At 42.9% G+C, this 17,935-nt stretch overlaps 1 protein-coding gene across 1 annotated transcript in view; it reads right to left on the reverse strand.

Moving 5' to 3' along the window:
* dpp6a (dipeptidyl-peptidase 6a) overlaps window positions 1–17,935 on the reverse strand; it is a 1,528,415-nt gene that overhangs the window by 1,473,660 nt on the left and 36,820 nt on the right. The window lies entirely within an intron of this gene.

Consider the following 17,935-nt stretch of genomic DNA (forward strand, 5'->3'; position numbering starts at 1 on the left):
TGGCTGATCATCCTCAATCAGTATCCTGTTCCTGCCTTATCCCCATAACCCTTGATTCCACTATCCTTAAGAACTCTATCCAACTCTTTCTTGAAAGTATCCAGAGACTGGGCATCCTCAGCCTTCTGGGGCAGAGCATTCCATACACCCACCACTCTCTGGGTGAAGAAGTTTCTCCTCAACTCTGTTCTAAGTGGCCTACACCTTATTTTTAAACTGTGCCCTCTGGTTCGGGACTCACCCACCAGCAAACCTGATGTCGACCTTCTGGCCACAGTCCGTGCTGTAAGTACAGAGGAACCTCGATTGTCCGGCATTTGATAATCCAAATATCGGATTATCCATCAAGATTGCAAGGTCCTGACGCTTGTCTAAACTATGTTATCCGGCATTCCATTACCCGGAATTCAATTAACCGAGCGAAATACTCCCCGCCTGTGTCCTTCGGATAATCGAGGTTCCTCTGTACTTGGTGATCTTTCTGTTGCACTGCGTTTTTTTGAAACGTTACTGCAGAAACTCAAGCCATCCAATGATCAGACTGAGTGATCACAATCAAACACCTCTACAAGACACATCCAAAGCCCTCGATAAGCCAGCAAAAGATAAGCAAATGGGACTAGTTTAGTCGGGACACCTGGTTGGTATGGTCAAGTGGGGCCGAAAGGTCTATTTCAGTGCTGTATAACTCTACAGCTCTATATTACTGAAAAGTGTCTGATTGACAATTAAAGTCAATTAAGGTGTTAAAACAGTCTGCATATCTCCTCAACTTGGTATGTTATTGTAGTGCTTCAAGATTAAAACACCATTAAAAATTACAAATTTGCAACAGAGTCTTGCAAAGCAGGTTACCATGGTCACCACACTCAAAATGGAAGAAACCATGTTATTAAAGGAATACAATCACCCTTTTGCAGAATAAAGCACTTGGTAAAATGTAATGTCACTTGATTACTGAGAGATCACATGACCTATCTATCTCGGACACTCATTACTTCAGCTGAAAAAAACATTGCAAATAATATAAATGACAATTCCGGTGAGACAAGTCCAATGACTACTATTCAGAAGTCATTATATATTTCTTTGAATGTCACTTAAAATATTGCTCGGTGTCCTATGGGTAGTATCAGTAGGTACATTGCTGAATTTTGAGGGGCTTTGATAGAAGTGTAACGCAGACAGGTGAGCCCACAAAGTGCCGAAACCTCACCAGGGGGATTGTTGCAGGATTTCCGGAGGTTGAGCAACACCGAGACTATTTCGGCCGAATGGCCTACTTCTTCTCTGAGATTCTATGTGCCAGCCTGGAGTGGGTCATGTCTTTGGGAATGGAACATTGCATGAAGCTGTTATTCACAACGGGAAAATAACTAATGCAGTGAGGAGAAGATCTACCTGTTTAAATGAAGCTGATCAGTTGCATTCTCAAATACTTATTTGGAAGCTCGGTCAGGAAGAAATATGGTCGAGAGGAGTAATATGCTTTTGAGATCATCTTTGATTTAGCTTCAAGTCATCCATCGTAATATCTCCTGGTTTTGGCCTGCTGACAATAATTTTTAAAATCAAATTACATACCTGTGAAACGCCTTGGGATGTCTTGCTATGTTGGAGATGCCACATGAATGAAAGTTATTGTTAATCATCAAAACTGCCCCTTACTTCAACTGTGGGTGAAAACTGAAAAGGGAGGCCTTCCTTGGCATCTGCAATATGGGGGAGACTTCCTGGCAACATAATTAGCCTTGAAATGTTAAAAGGAGAACAAGGACTTGCACAGGAACTCGTCAGCAAGTTGAATCCAAAACATTATTTCTGTTTGTTGGAAACCTGCAGGAATCATGGCTGCAAAAAAGAAGGTACCTGCACAAGAATTCTTTGAATTAAACATAATTCAGCTTTTGCATTAAGATTGAATTTTTCACAGAAATAACATAAGGAGTGTCATATCTCCATTAGTTTAGCACTGTCACACTCAGAATAAGGTCTCTTTTTAAAAAAACTTCAAAATCAATTAAATTCTGCTGAAATGGTGAAGCTCTCAGACACTGTTCTCTGTCAACACTCACAATGAATGTCAGAGCCTGCCTTTTTCACACCAATTATTAGTTTCAGATTGCTTTTCCATATCTGAATTATGTGGTTACAACTCTTCTCAACCTTTTGAGAAATCAACATATTTCCGCCAATTATTTTTTCAGAATGAATTATTACTTGTTCAATTTTTAAGTTCATTTCAGGTTCTCTGTCACCACAGATTTCTTTATCTAGCTAGTTTTTGCAGGAGGTGTAATGCATCAATATCCAATGGCAGATCAACCTCTTGGCATCTCAAAACCTGCCTTCAGTAATATCTTGGCTATCATTATGAAAATAATAATCCAAAACAAATATACTCAGTCTCTCTTCAATCTACGAGCAAATTTGTATTAAGCTCCAATGCAGTTACAGTGTGTGTGAATTTAAAAGCTGGAAGTGCTTAGATTGGGAGGATTTAAGAGATTATGAACAACCACCCTGACATAATCAAAACCCAGTAATAAATCAGATCAGGGATATTAATCATGTAGTAAATGTAAACTCTCATCTGCTGCAAAGAAAATTCAAACTGATTTGAGGGTTCATGGACTAAAATGTCTGTCCTTTCGCATGCTGTTTCTGGTAAAAAAAAAACAAGTCCAGGAAATGGCTGTTCACTATTTAAGAGACAGAGAGAATATCTGACATGATAGTCTTTGAATATGCTGCCGATTCCTGTACCCAGAAACATATATTGAAGAGTGTTGCATAAGGGTCTGCAAGGGTTAAAACCAAGGAGTGCCATAAGCACCACCCACAATGATGAGGTTCTGTGGGCTCCTTGGCAGAACAATTTCAGATCTCAAAAGGAGTGAGACCAAATGTATGGTGATCCCCAAATATTTCTCAAACTATGTCTATCACGTCAATGTAATCTGTAATTAGTTGCTGACATGTAGTAAGTTGGACAAGCTAAATCTTGTTGGCTACAAGAAACTCTTCCAGTTAGACCAGGATTGAGGTTTCCTCTACCACACCAGACCCTGTCAGTTCCTAGAATTCAAGAGGATGGGAGCAGCGACCTTTATCATGAGCAGCAGCTGATATGACTGGCATGTTCATACAACAGATACTATGGCACTGGATCACACTGTCATCTCAGAAAGAAATAAGGCCTTGAACAACTGTGAGGAGATCATGGACCTGTCTCAAAGATGGAGACCATTTGGTCAGCTGCACTCCCCCTTTCATCTAGGTCACAAGCCAAAATTACCTCTGAATCCTCCCCCACTGCCCCAGACCCGAAGTTGCATCTTTTCTAGTTATTGTCTTATCTCCTGACGTAATACTCAAAGTGCATTTGTCCACAAGTCCCACCTGCTTCCTGAATTCTATTTCAATCATGTACCTTGTCCTAATTGGGTTCAATGTTAGCCAGTATTGCTCCATCCTCAAGTTCTGTCCCTCTCTCCTTCCAATCTGCCAACATCAATCCCTCCTTGTGAAATAAAGTGTTGGGCCCTCATCCTTGCCAACTCCCAACCCACCTCCAATCTCCCTCACCGCTCTCAAGTCCTTAAATGTATTGTCAGCTCCCAAATACACATACACTTTTCCAACCCTGGAAACAAAGTCAGCACCTTTAAAAGCCACAAAAAGATTTTTTTTCATTCACTCGTGCGATATGGGCGCTGCTGGCTAGGTCAGCATTTATTGCCTGCCCCTAGTTACCCTTGAGAAGGTGGTGGTGAGCTGCTTTCTTAAACCGCAGTGGTCCATGTGCCGTAGGTAGACTCACAACACCTTCAGGGAGACAATTCCAGAATTTTGACCCCACCACAGTGAAGAAACGATGAGATATTTCCAATTCTCAATCGTCAGTGGCTTGGACGAAACTCTGTAGGTAGCAGTTTTCCTATGTATCTGCTGCCTTTGTCCTTCTCGATGGATTTTGAAGGTGCAGTCTCAGGATCTTCGATGAACTGCTGCAGTGCATCTTGTAGATAGTGCACTCTGCTGCTACTGACACTTGGTGTTATAATGAGTGGATGTTTGTGGATGAGCAACCAATCAAAGTGCTTTGTCCTGGATGGTGTCAAGCTTCTTGAGTGCTTTGGAGCTGCACCCATCCAGTCAAGTGTAAGTATTACATCACACTCGTGATTTGTGCCTTATAGATGGTGACACAAGGCTTTGCAGAGTCAGGAGGTGTGTTACTTGCTGGAGTATTCCTCACCTCTGACCTGCTCTTGTAGCCACTGTGTTTGTATGGTGAGTCCACTTGAGTTCCTGGTCAATGGTAACCTTCTAGGATGTTGAAATGGGGGGCATTCAGTGACAGTAACACTATTAAATGTCAGGAGCAGTGGTCAGATTGTCCCTTACTGGAGATGACCTTTGCCTGTCATGTGTGGCTTGAATGTGAGTCGCCATTTATTAGCTCAAGCCTGGAGTTTGAGTAGATCTTGCTGCATTTGAACAAAATAGTTTCACTATCTGAGGAGTCATGAACAGTACTGAACATTGTGCAATCACCTGCAAACATCCCCACTTCTGACCTTATGGTAGAAATGAAGCAATTGAAGATGGTTAGGCAAAAGGACATTACTCTGAGAAATTCCTTCAGAGATGTCCTGGAGCAGAGTTAACTGACCTCAATAACGACAACCATCTTCCTATGTGTCAGGTATGACTCCAACCAGTAGAGAGTTTGCTCCCCGATGCCCATTGATTCCAGTACTGCTCGGGCACCTTGATGCCACACTTGATCAAACGCAGCCTTGATTTCAAGGGCTGCCACTCTCCCATCACCTTTGGAATTCATCTCTTTTATCCATGTTTAAACCAAGGCTGTAATGAGGTCAGGAGCTGAGTGGCCCTGGCAGAACTCAAACTGGGTGGTATCACTGAGCAGGTTATTGCTGAGCAAGTGCTGCTTGATAGCACTGTGATGACACCTTCCATCACTTCACTAACAATCGACAGTACACTCTTAGGGCAGTAAAATGCCCAGGATGGATTGTTCCTGACTTTTGGGTACAGGGTATATCTGGGCAACATTTCATGGTGTCGGGTAAATGTCAGTATTATAACTGTAATGGAACACTTTGGCATGTTCTGGAGCACACGTTTTCAGTATTATTGCCAGAATGTTGTCAAGATCCTTGGCCTTTGCAGTATCCAGCACCTCCAACAATTTCTCGATATCACATGGAGTGAATCGAATTGACTGAAGATTGGCATCTGGAAGACTTTGAGATAGATCAGCCACGTGGCACTTCTGGCTGAGGGTTGTTGTGAGTGCTTCAGCCTTATCTTCCACACTTAGCTGCTGGGCTCTTCTTTCATTGACGATGGGGTTATTTGTGGAACCTCCTCTTCCTGTGTTGTTTAACTGTCCACCATCATTCTTGACATGGCAAGACTACAGAGCTCAACCATTGGTCATGGGATCACTTAGCTCCATCTATCACTTGCTGCTTATGCTGTTTGGCACATAAGTAGTAGTGCCTGTGGCAAATGTAAACTTATTCTCCTTATTCCCCTTAACCTATCTGCAATCTTTGACACAATTGATTATGCCATCAACCAGTTGTGTAGGATTGCAGACACCTGGTTCAATTCTTATCTAACTGTAGCCAGAAAACCACCTGCAATGGCTTCTTTCCTACTCTCACTCTCACCTCTCGTGCTCCATAAGAGCTATCTTCCAGATCACCCAAAATTATGTGACTCCATATTTCCTCGTCTACCTTGATAGGTGGTTAAGCCAGAACTCAATTTTAGAGTTCTCATTCTTGTTTTTGAATTCTTCCATGACCTCATCCCTTCCAATCTGCTCAAACATCACAAACCTCTTGAGGTATCAGCTTACCATGCATTCTGCCATCTTGTGAATTCCAATCATGACTGCTCCACCATTTGCTCTGCCTGTCTGTCCCTTTTCTCTTTCATAATTCTGCTTTCACCTTAGCCCTTTGACCAGGCTTTTGATTATCTGTCTTAATATCATTTTAGATGATTCACTGTCAGATTTTGTTTTGTAATGCTCTCGTGATGCACTCCAGGATGTTTCATTGTTGAAGACGCTCTATAAATATCCATACCTTTTCTAGTGATGGCATTCTTAGTTCTTGCTCTCCCTCCAGACATAAAAGAAGAAAAGTAGAATTAATCCCATTCAAAATTCAGGCCCAGAAATTGTTGGATTTGCATCAAATGCTCAACTGATTCAACTGCAACGCATTTATTCGCTATTTAAATGGACATAATAATGTAAGTACAATTTACGAATTAAATTTGTAACATACGGAACACTTATCTGCTGCCTTTCCTTAAATGAACTGGAGATACCATTATTTATGTGACTAATGATCACAAACTGTACAATCTACTTGTGACATTGCAGAATTCCATTAACCACTTGGGTGTGCTATTGACATGCAGTGCCTCTGCTGCTAGAACCTATTCTGCTAATTCTACACATTTATTTTTCATTGCTGATATCAATAAAAGGCATAGCTAATGAAGGTGTTTATTTAATGCTCACCATTTTATAGCATATCCAATGATCATAACACTCCTACTGCACACACTGCCATGACATATCGTTTCAAAATGAAATGTACCAGTACTTATTCTGAAAATCCTAAACCATTTATCCATTTGAAAGAAATGTGCTAAATATCATTGAGATTTCAGAACTCATTGTGCCTGATGTTCATTTGGCAGCTATATAAAGAGCTGTGACAATTTAATCTATTGTTGTCATTTACAAGCTCTCCTGAAGCCCTATCCTTGTTAGTGCATTGGGACTAGCATGGACTGTTCATTGTTATAGCTTCAGCAAAGTCTAGCCAAAGTTGCGTCACCTTTAAACAAATTATCTCAACCATTGCCTGCCAAGGCAACCATTTCTTGCCTTCATCAGAAGCCATGGCATCTACTGACTTGACCTAAGCTGGAAGGTTAAAACCCACAGCAAGATAAACCAGGAAAGGATTCAGAAATGTGGGCACAAAGCAATAGCATCAATTGTCCAAGCTCCACGGTTAATTTTTAAGCCTCTCTCCAGGATTTTCCCAGTCTTTTGTTTGACAAAATATAAACTACATATTGACTTTTGCAATGTCAACAAAATGTAATCAAAATGAGGACATAAGAAACAGGAGGAGGAGTAGACATTTGGTGTCTTCAACATGCTCTACCTTCACTGAGATCAACACCAATCTTACTGTCACCTTAACTCCACTTACCTACCGGTCATGCCCCATAATCCTTGGTTCCCTGTACATCAATATTCTGTAATTCAGCCTCGACCACATTTAATGACCAAGTCTCTATACTCTTTTAGAGAGAATTCCATGGGGTAATGGTCCTCACAGAAGAGATTCTTTGTTTTTTAATTCATTCGTGGGAAGTCGCCGCTGCTGGCTAAGCTGATATTTATTGTCCACCCTAATTTCCCTGGAGACAGTGGTGCTGAACTGCTTTCTTCAACCACTATAGTCTCAATGATACAGTGCTTTTAGGAAAAAAGCTCGAGTATTTTGACCTAGCAATAGTGAGCTATGGCAATATCATTCAAAGTTAAGGTGGCATGTGGCTAGGAAAGGAATTTGAGAGTGGTGGTGTTCCCATGCATCTACTGTTCTTGTTCTTCCAGGTAGCAGAGATGGCTGGTTTGGAAGCTGTTGTTGAAGGAGCTTTGGTAAGCTGCCAAGGTACATCCTGTAGATGGTGCAGTCTGCTAAAAGGAGTAAATGTTGAAGATGATGAACTGGATGACAAACAAGCAGGCTGCTGTGTCAAACTCATTGACTGTTGTTGGACCTGCATTGATCCAGGCAGTGGAAAGTATTCCATGACGCTCCAGACTTGTGCCTTGTAGATGGTGAACCGGCTTTGGGGAAATAGGATGAAAGTCACCCGTCACAGAATTCCTAGCTCCTGGCATTCTGGGCAACCACAGTATTTACCATGGCTGGTCGCGTTCAGTTCCTGGGGGAAAGTGAGGACTGCAGATGCTGGAGAGTCAGAGTCAAAAAGTGTGGCGCTGGCAAAGCACAGCAGGTCAGGTAGCATCGAGGACCGGACAGTCAATGTTTCAGGCATAAGCCCTTCATCAGAAATGCTCCTGATAAAGGGTGTATGCCCAAAACGTTGACTCTCCTGCTTCTCAGATGTTGCTTGACCTGCTGTGCTTTTCCAGCGCCACACTTTTTGACGTAGTTCAGTTACTGGTCAATGCTAAACATTGGCTTGTTGACAATGGGGGATCCAGCAACAATATTATCATTGAACACCACACAACGTAGCTCAGATTTATTCTTGCTGCAGATGGCCATTGCTGGCACTTGGTACATGGCCCCAGACATACTGCAGCCATTTTTAACTCAAGTCCAAAATGCACTTGTTAAAAATGACTATAATGAAGCCCATAACAGCAGGTTTAAAATGAACTTGTTTCAGACAATGGGATGTTGTGTCTACACCTTGAGTTAAGGAAGCTCTAAATCTTCCTGAACTGGGATCTCTCTTGGTTATCAAGATAATGAGAAGCTAACAAAACCCTGCTCAACAAAAAGCCACCCCACCGCAGATTAAGCCTCAAACTGCACGCATATTTTACACTTCTCCCTTTGATGATAATACAAAGACAGGGTTAAAATGCCAATTTTAACTTTATCGGAGTTCACGAGTGGGACTGAACTCTCTTGCGTACCAGCCTGTGTTCGAACTTTAACGCACTGTAAAGGTCACGTTCAAAGAACTTTCCCTAATTATCCCAGTATAGCCGGACAGCCTAAAGGGAAATCTCTCTCACTCTGAGTGCTGCAAAGCCAGTGAGAGAAAAAGGAACTGAGACAAAGGAACTTTGATCAGCTTATAAGACTAACAATTGCAACATCAAAGCTACAAGGAACTTCAACTTCAATGGTCACTGCATTCAACTCTCCATCCTTAGCCAACAATTCCAGAATGGATCCATTATTTTAGTAAAACTTTTATCTTTTTGGAATCACATCTTATTTCTAATCAGTGTGCTGTATTACTACTTCTTCTTGCATGTAATAATTAATTGTTAATTCAAGAAAGCCCAGCTAAATTGGCTCCTTTTAAAACTCAAATTAATTTGGGCCTGAGAGAAAGGGATCCACAAGAGGATGTACAAAGTTAAAAATCGCACATCACCAGACCATAGTCCATCAGGTTTATTTGGAAGCACTAGCTTTCACAACACTGCTCCTTGTCGCAACCACCTGATGAAGGAGCAGCGCTCCAAAAGCTAGTGCTTCCAAATAAACCTGTGGGACTGTAATCTGGTGCTGTATGATTTTTAAGTTTGTCCACCCCAGTCCAACACCTGCATCTCCAAATCACAAGAGGATAGTTTTGTTTTCAGAAACCTGCAGCAGGGCAATAAGGGGAGCCCATTCATCCATCCTTGCCTGGGGGTTTAACAGTGGAATATCCTGCCCTAAACTAAAATAAATTGAGGATCCTTGCCCAGGCTAGTCATGACATACTTTTGGTGCAAACGTCACTTGTTACTTTACAGACAAAGCCTGGATGGTGTCCATGTCTTGTTGCATATGGACACTGGGTACCTTCAGTATCTGGGAAGTGATGAATAATGCTGAATATTGCTGATGATTGCATAAAACATCCCCACTTCGATATGATGATGGATGTCCGTGATAAAGGAACTGGAGATACACGGGCCTCTCACACTGACCTGACAAACTCCTGAAGAGATGCCCTGGGACCGATTGACCTCTAACAACCACAATCATCTTCCTTTGTGGCAGGCGTGACTGCGATCAGCAGAGGTTTCCCTGAATTCCCACAGACTTCAGCTGTGCTAGGGCTCCTGGATCCCATAATCAGTCAAATTCTGCAGTGTCAAGGGCAGTCCCTCAGACCCCACCTCATCATATGTTACACCCGAACAGTTCAGCTCTTTTGTCCATATTTAGACCAAACTGCAATGAGGTCAGAAGCAAAGTGGCCTTTACCTGAGCATAGCTCAGCAGGTTATTCCACTGCACGTACTACTCGATAGCACTGTCAATAACTGGAGAAATCTGAGTTCATCCCTTGTGGTTGGAGGATTCCTAGGCGGAAGATGAGGCGCTCTTCCTCCAACCGTCGTGAACTCAGATTTCTCCAGTTTCCTTATTTCCCCTCCCCCACCTTGTCTCAGTCAAATCCCTCGAACTCAGCACCGCCTTCCTAACCTGCAATCTTCTTCCTGACCTCTCCGCCCCCACCCCACTCTGGCCTATCACCCTCACCTTGACCTCCTTCCACCTATCGCATTTCCAACGCCCCTCCCCCAAGTCCCTCCTCCCTACCTTTTATCTTAGCCTGCTGGGCACACTTTCCTCATTCCTGAAGAAGGGCTTATGCCCGAAACGTCGTTTCTCCTGTTCCTTGGATGCTGCCTGACCTGCTGCGCTTTTCCAGCAACACATTTTCAGCTCTGATCTCCAGCATCTGCAGTCCTCACTTTCTCCTCATCGAGATGTACAGCATGGAAACAGACCCTGATGAGAATTGAGGTAGTAGTTTTGTTGACCTGGGTAATTTTCCAGGTTACCAAATAGATGTCAGGGTTGCAGTTCTTGTAAGGATTACAAGCCACAGTTGAAGATAGATACCTTATTTGGGCTACCCTCAGTGTTTCCTCCAAGTGGTGTTTAACATGGAGGACCACCGATTCATGGGAGCAGGGGTGGTAGGTCATAATCAGCAGGTGATTTTGTTGCCCATATGTGACTTACTGCCATGATACTTCATGGAGTCCAAAATCATTACTGAAGACTCTCAGGGCACCTCCCTCCTATGTGTATACTACCACGTTGCTAACTCTGTAGGGTCGCTCATTAATGGGGCAGGACATAGTGTGAGATGGTGATGACCATGTTTGGGTTGCATGCAAAGCTTTGAATTATTGAGTGTGACTATGTCAGATTGTTGCTTGACTACCTCTGGCACAGCTCTATCAATTCTTGCACAAATCCCCAGACGTGAACAAAGGGGAACTTCAGAGGGTCAACATGGCTATGTTGGCCATTGCCATTTCCAGTGCCTAAGTCAATGCTGGGTGGTCTATCTGGCTTCATTCCTTTCTTTACAACTTTGTAGTGGTTAGATACAATCAAGTCCCTTAGAGTTCAATGAAGAGTCAACTGCATCAGTGCTCAAGAGTTCTTATTATCCTATCAGCCTTAAATAGGAGACACCTTAATTTGAGACTGTTCATTTGGTTCTAGGTTTGCCTATGACGAGAAATATTCTCTCAGCATCCACCTTGTCAAGCCCCCTCTAAATCCTATACAAGATCAACTCCCATTCTTCTAAACTCCAAGGAGTGTAGGCCCAACCTGCTCAACACTTCTTCACAAAGCAATCCATTCATTCCAGAAATCAACAGAGTGAACCTTCTTGTAAATTTGCCTCCAATGCAAATAAATCCTTGTTTTAAGAAGGATACCGAAACTATGCATTACGCTAAGTGTGGTCACAATAATGTCCTGTACAGTACATTTGCAATAAGATTCCCCTACTTTTCATGGCAGCATGGTGGCTCAGTGGTTAGCACTGTTGCCTCACAGTGCCAGGGATCTGAGTTCAATTCGATTCCCGCCTTGGGCGAATGTCTCTGTGGAGTTTGCACGTCCTCCCTGTGTCTGCGTGGGTTTCCTCCGGGTGCTCCTGTTTCTTCCCCCTCCCACAATCCAAAAATGTGCAGGTTAGGTGAATTGGCCATGCTAAATTGCTCATGGTGTCAGGCGCATTAGTCAGAGGGAAATGGGACTGGGTGGGTTACTCTTCAGAGAGTCAGTGTGGACTTATTGGGCTGAAGAGCCTGTTTCCACACTGTAGGGAATATAATCTAATCTTTTATACTTCAACCTTCTTGAAATAAAAACCAGTATTCTCTTTGCTTCCCTCCATTCTACTGTATCTACGGTGGCACAGTGGTTAGCACTGCTGCCTCACAGCGCCAGAGACCCGGGTTCAATTCCCGCCTCAGGCGACTGACTGTGTGGAGTTTGCACTTTCTCCCCGTGTCCGCGTGGGTTTCCTTCGGGTGCTCCGGTTTCCTCCCACAGTCCAAAGATGTGCAGGTCAGGTGAATTGGCCATGCTAAATTGTCCGTAGTGTTAGGTAAGGGGTAAATGTAGGGGTATGGGTGGTTTGCGCTTCGGCAGGTCGGTGTGGACTTGTTGGGCCGAAGGGCCTGTTTCCACACTGTAAAGTAGAGTATCCATATGCTAACTTTTGGTGACCATGCACAAGGAATCCCAGGTGCCATCTTACTGCGGCATTCCACAGTCCAATCTCTCTTCAGCAAAATAATATTTTGCATTCCTCCCCCTTCAAAACATGGGCTACCAACTTAGTTGTATCAACATCATCTGACCTTTAACCGCAGAGCTTTACAAACGTGTTTAACAATGTGATAATTGATCAGATGACCTACTTTTGTGATGCAGATTGAGGGATAGATATTGGCCGGGGATAATGTCACTGCTCTTCGAAATGCTCCCAACTGAATCTTTCACGTGCACTTGAACAGGCAGATGGTGCCTCGGTTTGAAGTCTCATCTGAAAGACGCACCGCCAATTTTGTAGTGCCCTGTCAGTATTGCACTAGAGTGTTTGCTTTGATTTTACGCTCTTGAGCCCTGGAGTGGGACGTGAACTCAGAACCTTATGCTTCAGTGACAGGAGTGCTATCGGCTGAGTCTGTCCCATCCCCAACCCGAATCTGTTTCCCCTTTCTTTAGGTTTGCCAGCCGTAGCCTTGTGTTACCTGGCAGCTAGGTGAAAATTTCAATTACTGGGACTCAAAGTGTTTCCTACTACCTCAGGATCATCCTGAAAGATTAGTGAACAGTAGAAGCTCGATTCCTGGAACACAAAGTGAAATAGGCCTCATACCAAGGCCCTTCATCTAGTGCAGCGAACAGAAGCAAGGGAGGAAAATACTAAACATTGCTGCAAACTGGACATTTTGTTTGTTTTTTTTTGTTACCTGTTCTGATTGCTGGCCTTTCTTAGTTGTCAATTGATCTGCCTAAATAAACATCCTCACTATATCTGAAATGCTTTGGCCCACCCAGAGGAGTTTATTATTACCTGTTTGTGGAGATGCAAGTTCTTTCCTTTTTCCTTTAATCATTGCTTCGAGCGCTTCTGCCAGAATTCCTGCCCCTGTTGTCCAGCAACTCCCATTAGTAAGTATGCAAATGGAGAGGGCAGCCAAGAATAGAAGCAGACTCAGCTGCAAGCACAAGATCAAACAGGCTATCCTCAGTGCATTAATGGAGGCCATTTGAATAAAAGGTACTACCCAGGAGCTCCAGAATTAAATGAAGACTGAGCCACTGTATTCAGGGTAAGGGAACAGGGAGAACAGAAAGTGAGGACTAGATTTACTGTCACTTTATCTTGGAGGTACGTTTTGTGTGCTTTTTATATTCATATTTAACCTGCTGTTTGCTGGGAAGCTGGGTTTGCAAATCCTATGTTCCTTTCTAACTCCAAGAAAAAAGATGTACAAATCACAAGAAATGCTAAATTTCGATCCCATGCTAAAAACAAGAACAGTAGTGTCATGTTGCAGTAACGTTTCTAAATCACCCAACTCCGGGCGATTTTCACAACCACAACGAAGTAAAAATTAATCATCCAGCAAAGAAAACATCAAATCAGACAATATCAGATGTTTGTCCTATTAAGTATAAAAACTGCTGCATATGCAAAGACTATGTTGATTCAAGAAATGGATAATAATTTCATCAGCGCTGAAAATGTGTTGCTGGAAAAGCGTAGCAGGTTAGGCAGCATCCAAGGAGCAGGAGAATCGACGTTTCGGGCATGAGCCCTTCTTCAGGAACGTTTCATGCCTGAAACATTGATTCTCCGGCTCCTTGGATGCTGCCTGACCTGCTGCGCTTTTCCAGCAACACATTTTCAGCTCTGATCTCCAGCATCTGCAGTCCTCACTTTCTCCTAATAATTCCATCAGTCTCAAAGTTTCAGAAATGATAACAATCCTTTTTATTCTCGGTCATGTCCATCAACAGATATAGAGAACCCTATCAACTCTTAGTAAACTTTTTTATAAAATTTATTCATGGGATGAGGGTGTCACTTGCTAGATCAGCATTTATTGCCGATCTCTAATTGTCCAGAGGGTAGTTAAGAGTCAACGATATTTCTGTGGGTCACAATGTTCTCCTACAACATCTTCCACCGGGCAGAAGTTACAGGAGCTTGAACACACGCACCAGCAAGTTCAAGAACAGCTTCTTCCCGGCCATGATTAGACTGATAAACAGACTCTCTAATTTCAAATAATGTTGATCTCATTAAAATTGATCCTGTCTAGTGCATGTCCTGTGCAGTGTGGCCTGTATGCCTTACTCTGTCTAAGTTTTTTTTATACCCTATTACCTATATGTCCTTGATTACTAGGATCTGCCTGTACTGCTCACAAACAAAGCTTTTCACTGTACTTAGGTACACATGGAAATAAATCAAAGATGTTGGCCAGACTGGGTAAGAGGTCCCAAAGGATGTCAATGAAACAGACTGCTTTTTTTCCCCCAAAATGGATTTGTGGTCACCATTAGACTCTTAATTCCAGGTTTTTTTCCATTAAATTTAAATTTCACTATCTGCCATGGCAGGACTTGAACTCAGGTCCACAGGACATTACCTGGGTCTCTGGATTAACAGGAAAAGAGTGAGGACTGCAGATGCTGGAGATCAGAGTCGAACAGAGTGGGGCTGAAAAAGCACAGCAAATCAGGCAGCATTTGAGGAGCAGGAGAATCGACGTTTCGGGCAGAAGCCCTCCATTAGGAATGGTGAAGAGCTTATGCCCGAAAGGTTGACTCTTGGATGCTGCCTGACCAGCTGTGCGTTTCCAGCACCACACTCTTCGCCTCTGGATTAACAGTCCAGTGATAATACCACTCGGTCACTGCCTTCCCAACGTTGCCTCAGACTCTATGTCAGTCATAGGGTCCAACAACACAAAAAGGAGGTAAGCGCATCATGCTCCTGTTAGGGTTCTTCCAAAGAACTATTCAGTTAGTTCAACCCCCATTTCTCTCCTCACAATACAGCCTGACAATTTTTCCCCTTCAAATATTTAGCCCTTTGCAAGTCATAATTCAATGTATCTTCACAAGAATCTGCTTGACAATTATTGAGGCAACTAAAATACTACGCTTTATCTAAAATTAAACAAAACCATTCCACAGTATGACAATGAATAGAAAAACACCTAAGGTTTGATACCCATGCAGTCAGGATTGTCTTTTTAAAGGACAAATGGACATGTGATTTTTATGCAACAAATGAAGGTAAATTTTACATCATGATGATTAAATGGGAAGATGCAATCAAATCTTCAACTAACTGAAGGCCTAGCACTTTGAAATGGAAAATGTAGGCCAATAGTTCAGGTCTTTTATTGTTTACAATTTACCGCAAAAGGATCTACACATAAAAAACAGGTTTCAAGATGTGTATGTAAACTGCATTGTTTATCATTATCCCATTTTAATCCAGTCATATTAGATAATTTAACACTGCTTTCCACCAGTATATATAAAAAAAACATGTTGAATCATTCATCAAATTATCACGCTAGAGTAATATAGCCTTACAGGAACCAACTTGGACACCGACTGATTCATTGTTTCCACTCTCTCACTACATTCCATGGAGAAGGCTGGGCACTGGGAGAAAATTATTTCAGCACATCGAAACATTTATTGGACAATGAGAAAGGATCACATTCAGGCTTGACAAAACAGTACTGCAGGTTAAAAATTCTTCAGCACGTTGGTGTTGGTTGTAACAACAAAGTTGCAATGACTAACCATAGCAAAATAAAATTCATGACATAGTTTCTAATCATCACTGGTTCTCACCCTGGGGCCAGTTAGCTGGACAGTTGGATGTGATGCAAAGTAAAGTCAACAGCGTGGGTTAAATTCCCATAAGTATTGTGCACTGGAGTGGAGATGAATTCAGTTATTGGGATGATGTGGAGAAGCCGGTGTTGGACTGAGGTGGACAAAGTTAAAAGATCACACAACACCAGGTTACAGTCCAACAAGTTTATTTGGATGCACTGCAGCAACAGTTATTGCGAGTTGGAGTAGCTCAGAGGGTTCTCTGTGGAGGTAAGAAGGTTGGGTGGGGGGGGGGGGGGCATAATAGAGACACTCAGGATAATAAGTGGTTTTCACTGAGTGGGTGGGAAGAAATGCTTTCTACTAGCAGGAGGATCTGTAGCCAGACACCAGGGACTGAAAATAGCTTGCAAGAAAAGCCAGGCGGGGGGAAGAGGAGAAATTGTTTTACTCAACAGGTTATGATTAGGAGTGCATTGTCTGAAAGCACAGTGGAAGCAGATTCAACAATAACCTTCAAAACACAAGAGTAACTCCACTTTTCAGAAAAAAATTAAAACGCTGCAGGGCAATGAGACCAAAGCAGGAGGATAGGACTAAACCTCAGCTCTTTCAAAAAGCTGAGACACAATAAGCCAAAGTGCCTTTTCTACACTCTAATTCTTCAGCTTTTTTTAAAATTCAGTCATGGGTTGGCAGCGTCGCTGGCTGGCCAGCATTTATTGTCTGCCCCAAATTGCCCTTGAGAAGGTGATGGTGAGCTGTTTTCCACATGCTTTAGATTGACTCCCATTGCTTTAGGGAGGAAATTCCAGGATTCTGACCCAGATACAGTGAAGGAACAGAGATATATTTCCAATTCAGGATGGTGAGTGGCTTGGAGGGGAACTTGCTGGTGGTGGTGTTGCCATGTATCTGCTGTCCTTGTCTTTCCAGGTAGAGGCGGTCATTGGTCTGGAAAGTGCTATCTAAGGATTTATCGTAAGTCTCTGCAATTCGTCTTGTAGATAGTACATACTGCTGCTACTGAGCATCAGTGGTGGAGGGAGTGGAATCCTGTGGATGTGGTGCCAATCAAGCAGGCTGCTTTCTCCTGGATGGTGTCAAGCTTCATGAGTGTTATTGGAGTTGCACTCATCCAGACAAGTGGGGGATATTTCCTCACCCTCCTGACTTACACCTTGTGATTGGTGGATGGGCTTTCAGGAGTCAGGAGGCAAGTTAGGCACCACTTTATTGCTAGCTTCTGACCTGCTCCTGTAGCCAGTGTTTATGTGGCGATTTCAATTGAATTTCTCGTCAATGGTAACCCCAAGGATGTTCACATCAGGGTATTCAGTGATGATAACCACCATTGAATGTCAAGGGATGGTGGTTAGGTTGTCTGTGTGTGGTGGACAGTGAAGATGGTTATCTTAGCGTACAACAGTACCTTCATCAGAAGGGCTGATAGATTGAGTGGGAGATGGAGTTTAATTTAAGTAAATGGGAGGTGTTGCATTTTGGTAAGGCAAACCAGAGCAGCACTAAAACAGTTAATGGTAGGATGTGGGGGTATTGCCAAACAAAGAGACCAAGAGGTACAGGTGCATAGTTCCATGAAGGTGGAGTCACAGGTAGACAGGGTGGTGAAGAAGGTGATTGGTACTTGGTATCCTTGCTTTCATTGGTCAGTGCATTGAGAGAGGAGTTGGGACGTCATGTTTTGGCTGTACAGGACATAGGTTAGGCCACTTTTAGAATACTGTGTTGAATTCTGGTCTTCTTGCCATAGGAAAGATTACTGTTAAATCTGAAAGAATTTAGAAAATTTTTGCAAGGATGCTCCAACAACCACGACCATCGTCCTATGTGCCAAGGATGACTCCAAGCAGTAGTGAGTCTATCCATATACCAGTTGATTCCAGTTTTGCTAGGGCTACACAATGCTAACTCAGTCATATGTAGCCTTGATGTCAAAGGCT

This window comes from Chiloscyllium plagiosum, unplaced genomic scaffold, assembly GCF_037043375.1.
Source record: "Chiloscyllium plagiosum isolate Xiang-an unplaced genomic scaffold, Cpla_swu_hap1 HiC_scaffold_5, whole genome shotgun sequence".
NCBI classification, from domain to species: domain Eukaryota; kingdom Metazoa; phylum Chordata; class Chondrichthyes; order Orectolobiformes; family Hemiscylliidae; genus Chiloscyllium; species Chiloscyllium plagiosum.